Below are 8,209 nucleotides of genomic sequence, written 5' to 3'. Positions count from 1 at the left end.
GCTGAAATAGCCTTTTCAGTGTGTTTCTAGCTTTGGACACAGAAAGTCTTATGGGAGCTCAAAATGCACTTTTTGCTTAGTTTTTGACTTCTTATGAGCAGAAATGCTGTTTTAGTGCTTCTGAGCAAATGAACTCAAAACAAGTCTAGAAGTGCTTTAAACGTTGTTTCTCAGCGAGAGAAAGCTTTTTCATGCAGTTACAAAGCAGAAGTAGCCTTTTCAATGTGTTTCTAGTCTTAGGCACAGAAAGTCATTTTAGAGTGCAAAATGCACTTTTGCTTAGTTTTTGACTTCTTATGAGCAGAAATGCTGTTTTAGTGCTTCTGAGCAAATGAACTCAAAACAAGTCTAGAAGTGCTTTAAACGTTGTTTCTCAGCGAGAGAAAGCTTTTTCATGCAGTTACAAAGCAGAAATAGCCTTTTCAGTGTGTTTCTAGCTTTGGACACAGAAAGTCATTTTAGAGCTCAAAATGCACTTTTTGCTTAGTTTTTGACTTCTTATGAGCAGAAATGCTGTTTTAGTGCTTCTGAGCAAATGAACTCAAAACAAGTCTAGAAGTGCTTTAAACGTTGTTTCTCAGCGAGAGAAAGCTTTTTCATGCAGTTACAAAGCAGAAGTAGCCTTTTCAATGTGTTTCTAGTCTTAGACACAGAAAGTCATTTTAGAGCTCAAAATGCACTTTTGCTTAGTTTTTGACTTCTTATGAGCAGAAATGCTGTTTTAGTGCTTCTGAGCAAATGAACTCAAAACAAGTCTAGAAGTGCTTTAAACGTTGTTTCTCAGCGAGAGAAAGCTTTTTCATGCAGTTACAAAGCAGAAGTAGCCTTTTCAGTGTGTTTCTAGCTTTGGACACAGAAAGTCTTATTAGAGCTCAAAATGCACTTTTTGCTTAGTTTTTGACTTCTTATGGGCAGAAATGCTGTTTTAGTGCTTCTGAGCAAATGAACTCAAAACAAGTCTAGAAGTGCTTTAAACGTTGTTTCTCAGCGAGAGAAAGCTTTTTCATGCAGTTACAAAGCAGAAATAGCCTTTTCAGTGTGTTTCAAGCTTTGGACACAGAAAGTCATTTTAGAGCTCAAAATGCACTTTTTGCTTAGTTTTTGACTTCTTATGAGCAGAAATGCTGTTTTAGTGCTTCTGAGCAAATGAACTCAAAACAAGTCTAGAAGTGCTTTAAACGTTGTTTCTCAGTGAGAGAAAGCTTTTTCATGCAGTTACAAAGCTGAAATAGCCTTTTCAATGTGTTTCTAGTCTTAGACACAGAAAGTCATTTTAGAGCTCAAAATGCACTTTTTGCTTAGTTTTTGACTTCTTATGAGCAGAAATGCTGTTTTAGAGCTTCTGAGTATATGAACTCAAAACAAGTCTAGAAGTGCTTTAAACGTTGTTTCTCAGCGAGAGAAAGCTTTTTCATGCAGTTACAAAGCAGAAATAGCCTTTTCAGTGTGTTTCTAGCTTTGGACACAGAAAGTCTTATTAGAGCTCAAAATGCACTTTTGCTTAGTTTTGACTTCTTATGAGCAGAAATGCTGTTTTAGTGCTTCTGAGCAAATGAACTCAAAACAAGTCTAGAAGTGCTTTAAACGTTGTTTCTCAGTGAGAGAAAGCTTTTTCATGCAGTTACAAAGCAGAAATAGCCTTTTCAGTGTGTTTCTAGCTTTGGACACAGAAAGTCTTATTAGAGCTCAAAATGCACTTTTTGCTTAGTTTTTGACTTCTTATGGGCAGAAATGCTGTTTTAGTGCTTCTGAGCAAATGAACTCAAAACAAGTCTAGAAGTGCTTTAAACGTTGTTTCTCAGTGAGAGAAAGCTTTTTCATGCAGTTACAAAGCTGAAATAGCCTTTTCAATGTGTTTCTAGTCTTAGACACAGAAAGTCATTTTAGAGCTCAAAATGCACTTTTTGCTTAGTTTTTGACTTCTTATGAGCAGAAATGCTGTTTTAGTGCTTCTGAGCAAATGAACTCAAAACAAGTCTAGAAGTGCTTTAAACGTTGTTTCTCAGCGAGAGAAAGCTTTTTCATGCAGTTACAAAGCAGAAATAGCCTTTTCAGTGTGTTTCTAGCTTTGGACACAGAAAGTCTTATTAGAGCTCAAAATGCACTTTGCTTAGTTTTGACTTCTTATGGGCAGAAATGCTGTTTTAGTGCTTCTGAGCAAATGAACTCAAAACAAGTCTAGAAGTGCTTTAAACGTTGTTTCTCAGTGAGAGAAAGCTTTTTCATGCAGTTACAAAGCTGAAATAGCCTTTTCAATGTGTTTCTAGTCTTAGACACAGAAAGTCATTTTAGAGCTCAAAATGCACTTTTTGCTTAGTTTTTGACTTCTTATGAGCAGAAATGCTGTTTTAGTGCTTCTGAGCAAATGAACTCAAAACAAGTCTAGAAGTGCTTTAAACGTTGTTTCTCAGCGAGAGAAAGCTTTTTCATGCAGTTACAAAGCAGAAGTAGCCTTTTCAATGTGTTTCTAGTCTTAGGCACAGAAAGTCATTTTAGAGCTCAAAATGCACTTTTTGCTTAGTTTTTGACTTCTTATGAGCAGAAATGCTGTTTTAGAGCTTCTGAGTATATGAACTCAAAACAAGTCTAGAAGTGCTTTAAACGTTGTTTCTCAGCGAGAGAAAGCTTTTTCATGCAGTTACAAAGCAGAAATAGCCTTTTCAGTGTGTTTCTAGCTTTGGACACAGAAAGTCTTATTAGAGCTCAAAATGCACTTTTTGCTTAGTTTTTGACTTCTTATGAGCAGAAATGCTGTTTTAGAGCTTCTGAGTATATGAACTCAAAACAAGTCTAGAAGTGCTTTAAACGTTGTTTCTCAGCGAGAGAAAGCTTTTTCATGCAGTTACAAAGCAGAAATAGCCTTTTCAGTGTGTTTCTAGCTTTGGACACAGAAAGTCTTATTAGAGCTCAAATTGCACTTTTGCTTAGTTTTTGACTTCTTATGAGCAGAAATGCTGTTTTAGTGCTTCTGAGCAAATGAACTCAAAACAAGTCTAGAAGTGCTTTAAACGTTGTTTCTCAGTGAGAGAAAGCTTTTTCATGCAGTTACAAAGCAGAAATAGCCTTTTCAGTGTGTTTCTAGTCTTAAGCACAGAAAGTCTTATTAGAGCTCAAAATGCACTTTTGCTTAGTTTTTACTTCTTATGAGCAGAAATGCTGTTTTAGTGCTTCTGAGCAAATGAACTCAAAACAAGTCTAGAAGTGCTTTAAACGTTGTTTCTCAGTGAGAGAAAGCTTTCATGCAGTTACAAAGCAGAAGTAGCCTTTTCAATGTGTTTCTAGTCTTAAGCACAGAAAGTCATTTTAGAGCTCAAAATGCACTTTTTGCTTAGTTTTTGACTTCTTATGAGCAGAAATGCTGTTTTAGTGCTTCTGAGCAAATGAACTCAAAACAAGTCTAGAAGTGCTTTAAACGTTGTTTCGCAGTGAGAGAAAGCTTTTTCATGCAGTTACAAAGCAGAAATAGCCTTTTCAGTGTGTTTCAAGCTTTGGACACAGAAAGTCATTTTTAGAGCTCAAAATGCACTTTTTGCTTAGTTTTTGACTTCTTATGAGCAGAAATGCTGTTTTAGAGCTTCTGAGTATATGAACTCAAAACAAGTCTAGAAGTGCTTTAAACGTTGTTTCTCAGCGAGAGAAAGCTTTTTCATGCAGTTACAAAAGAAATAGCCTTTTCAGTGTGTTTCTAGCTTTGGACACAGAAAGTCTTATTAGAGCTCAAAATGCACTAATTGCTTAGTTTTTGACTTCTTATGGGCAGAAATGCTGTTTTAGTGCTTCTGAGCAAATGAACTCAAAACAAGTCTAGAAGTGCTTTAAACGTTGTTTCTCAGCGAGAGAAAGCTTTTTCATGCAGTTACAAAGCAGAAATAGCCTTTTCAGTGTGTTTCTAGCTTTGGACACAGAAAGTCTTATTAGAGCTCAAAATGCACTAATTGCTTAGTTTTGACTTCTCATGGGCAGAAATGCTGTTTTAGTGCTTCTGAGCAAATGAACTCAAAACAAGTCTAGAAGTGCTTTAAACGTTGTTTCTCAGCGAGAGAAAGCTTTTTCATGCAGTTACAAAGCAGAAATAGCCTTTTCAGTGTGTTTCTAGCTTTGGACACAGAAAGTCATTTTAGAGCTCAAAATGCACTTTTTGCTTAGTTTTTGACTTCTTATGAGCAGAAATGCTGTTTTAGGTCTTCTGAGCAAATGAACTCAAAACAAGTCTAGAAGTGCTTTAAACGTTGTTTCTCAGTGAGAGAAAGCTTTTTCATGAAGTTACAAAGCAGAAATAGCCTTTTCAGTGTGTTTCAAGCTTTTGACACAGAAAGTCATTTTAGAGCTCAAAATGCACTTTTTGCTTAGTTTTGACTTCTTATGAGCAGAAATGCTGTTTTAGAGCTTCTGAGTAAATGAACTCAAAACAAGTCTAGAAGTGCTTTAAACGTTGTTTCTCAGTGAGAGAAAGCTTTTTCATGCAGTTACAAAGAAATAGCCTTTTCAGTGTGTTTCTAGCTTTGGACACAGAAAGTCTTATTAGAGCTTAAAATGCACTTTTTGCTTAGTTTTGACTTCTTATGAGCAAAAAGTGCATTTTGAGCTCTAATAATAGTTTCTGTTTCAAAGACTAGCAACACACTGAAAAGGCTTTTTCTGCTTTGTTACTGCATAAAAGAGCTTTCTCTCGCTGAGAAACAACTTTTAAAGCATTTCTAGGCTTGTTTTGAGTTCATATGCTTAGAAACACTAAAACAGCATTTCTGCTCATAAGAAGTCAAAACTAAGGAAAAAAAGTGCATTTTGAGCTAGAAAATGACTTTCTGTGTCTAAGACTAGAAACACATTGAAAAGGCTATTTCTGCTTTGTAACTGCATAAAAAGCGTTCTCTCGCTGAGAATCAACTTTAAAGCATTTCTAGGCTTGTTTTGAGTTCATATGCTTAGAAACACTAAAACAGCATTTCTGCTCATAAGAAGTCAGAAACTAAGCAAAAAGTACATTTTGAGCTCTTAAATGACTTTCTTTGCTAGAGACTATGAATACACTGAAAAGGAATTTTCTTCTTTGTAACTGCATGAAAAAGTATTCTCTCACTGAGAAACAAGCATTTTTGCTCGTAAGAATTCAAAAACTAAGCAAAAGTGCAGTTTGAACTCTAAAATGACTTTCTGTGCCAGAGACTAGAAATACACTTAAAAGGCTTTTTCTGCTTTTTACTGCATGAAAAATCTTTCTCTCACTGAGAAACAACTTTTAAAGCACTTGTAGACTTGTTTTGAGTTCATTTGCTCAGAAGCACTAAAACATCATTTCTGCTCAGAAGTCAAAAACTAAGCAAAAGTGCATTTTGAGCTCTAAAATGACTTTCTGTGTTTAAGACTAGAAACACACTGAAAAGGCTTATTTTGCTTTGTAACTGCATGAAAAAGCATTGTCTCACTGAGAAACAGCTTTTAAAGCACTTCTAGACTTGTTTTGAGTTCATATGCTTAGAAGCACTAAAACAGCTTTTCTGTTCATAAGGAGTCAAAAACTAAGCAAAAGTGCATTTTGAGCTCTAATAAAACTTTTTGTGTCCAAAGCTAGAAACACACTGAAAAGGCTTTTTCTGCTTTGTTACTGCATAAAAGAGCTTTCTCTCGCTGAGAAACAACTTTTAAAGCACTTCTAGGCTTGTTTTGAGTTCATATGCTTAGAAACACTAAAACAGCATTTCTGCTCATAAGAAGTCGAAAACTAAGGAAAAAGTGCATTTTGAGCTCTAATAAAACTGTCTGTGTCCAAAGCTAGAAACACACAGAAAAGGCTTTTTCTGCTTTGTAACTGCATGAAAAGCTTTCTCGCTGAGAAACAACTTTAAAGCATTTCTGCTCATAAGAAGTCAAAACTAAGCAAAAGTGCATTTTAAGCTCTAAAATGACTTTCTGTGTCTAAGACTAGAAATACTTGAAATGGCTTTTTCTTCTTTGTTACTACATAAAAGCTTTGTCTCACTAAGAAACAACTTTTAAAGCTTTTTTAGGCTTGTTTTGAGTTCATTTGCTCAGAAGCACTAAAACAGCATTTCTGGTCATAAGAAGTCAAAACTAAGCAAAAAGTGCATTTGGAGCAGTTATAAGACTTTCTGTGTCCAAAGCTAGAAACACTGAAAAGGCTTTTTCTGCTTTGTAACTGCATGAAAAAGCTTTCTCTCGCTGAGAAACAACTTTTAAAACACTTCTCAGCTTGTTTGAGTTCATTTGCTCAGAAGCACTAAAACAGTATTTCTGCTCATAAGAAGTGAAAAACAAAGCAAAACGTGCATTTTGAGCAGTAATAAGACTTTCTGTATCCAAAGCTAGAAACACACTGAAAAGGCTTTTTCTGCCTTGAAACTGCAAAAAGCATTTCTGAATTTGTTTTGAGCTTTAATGTGGCTCTTCGTATCCAAAAGTAGAAACTCACTTAAACAGGTTATTCTGCCTTGAGAATGTATGAAACATCGTTCTCTCACTGAAAAGAAATTTTGCCGCGCTTCTGGACTTGTTTTGTTGTAATTTGCTTAGAGTCAGTAAAACATTTTGCTAAATGGAGTTGTTAAATCTGGAGTTGTTTTGAGTTAATTTTAAGAATCAGTAATATAGCTTCTCTGCTCATAGAAGCCAAGAACTAAGCAAAGTGTGTTTTTTGAGCTGTTATGTGACTCTTTGTATCCAAAACTAGAAAAACACTCATAAAAGGCTCTTAGTGCATTTATAATGTTTTCTCTCACTGAGAAACACTTTTTACTGCATTTCTGTTCTTTTTTGAGTTCATTTGGTCAGAATCATTAAAACAGCATTTCTGCTCATAGGAAGCCAAGAACTAAGCAAATTGGTCATTTTAAGTTTTAATGTGCCTTTTTGTGACCAAAGTTATAAACACAATTAAAAAAGGCTCATTCTGCATTGAGAATATTTTTAAAAAAGCTTTCTCTCACTAAGAAATGCATTTTGCAGTATTGACTTGTTTTGAGTTCATTTGCTCAGAATCAGTAATCAATGCTCTGATTGACTCATCTTTGTTTTTGTTCCTAACTTTGGTCAAAAGAGTCGCATTAAAGCTCAAAATGCACAATTTGCTTAGTTCTTGGTTTCTATGAGCAGAAATACTGTTTTAATGAATCTGAGCAAATTAACTCAAATCAAGTTCAATAATGATGCAAAATGTGTTTTGTCAGTGAGAGAAAGCTATTTTATGCATTCTCAATGCAGAATGAGCTTTTTAACAATGTTTTATGGTTTTGGACACAAAAAGTCTTTGTAGAGCTAGTCGTGATAATTTTAAAAACAGCTCTAAAGGTAAGAGACAAATTCTGTCACGCTTCCGTGGTTTCTCGGGAAGGCCTCGAGACTCGAAAAATGAACTTAAACAGATTTAATCCAAAAATTGGCAAAATAAATATACAAAAGGCAGGTAGGGAGAACAAAAACCACACATAGGGACTTCACAGACTTCACTGACTTCAGGGACTTTACAGACTTCAACGAACGGACAAACGTGAACACAAAACACAGGGCTTAAATACACCAGGAAATTAACTAAATTAACGAGACACAGCTGCAGACAAAAATACAATTAAACACAAGGGGAAGGCAGGGCACAGATAGCACGTGGCTCGAGACAAAAACAATAATAAAGACCAGAGATATGACAGAATGTCCCCCTCCCCGGAGGGTGCGTCCTCACACCTAAAGTTTCAAGTTTCAAGTTTATTTGTATAGCGCTTTTACAATGGCTATTGTTCCAAAGCAGCTTCACAAAAGCAAATTATTACATAACAAAAGCAAATCATTCCACAGACAAAAGCAAATCACTACACAGCAGGATGCGTTACAAACAGCAGGATGAATTACAATGCAGAAAGTTCAAGATAGAATTAGTCCAGACAGAAGGTTGAGTTTTCCTCGACGTCATCGCAGGGGGAAGGTAATCTCCTCACTGGGTCCACTGAGAGGCTCGGTAACTAGATGCCTCGGGATGTACATCCCGAGGTGGAGACAAAAGGATAATTAGCGTAGCGGCCATTCATACTATTGGGAATCACGATGTACTGTAGCATAGGTTTATGTGAATCTTTACGAGTATGCTTTGCTAAAAAGATATGTCTTTAGCCTAGACTTAAACTGAGAGAGTGTGTCAGATCCCTGAACGTTTGCAGGAAGGTTATTCCAGAGTTTGGGTGCCAAATGTGAAAACGCTCGA

This window comes from Puntigrus tetrazona, unplaced genomic scaffold (genome assembly GCF_018831695.1).
Source record: "Puntigrus tetrazona isolate hp1 unplaced genomic scaffold, ASM1883169v1 S000000667, whole genome shotgun sequence".
Classification (NCBI taxonomy): domain Eukaryota; kingdom Metazoa; phylum Chordata; class Actinopteri; order Cypriniformes; family Cyprinidae; genus Puntigrus; species Puntigrus tetrazona.
The sequence above is the reverse complement of the archived record's forward strand: the minus strand, read 5'-3'. Positions refer to the sequence as shown.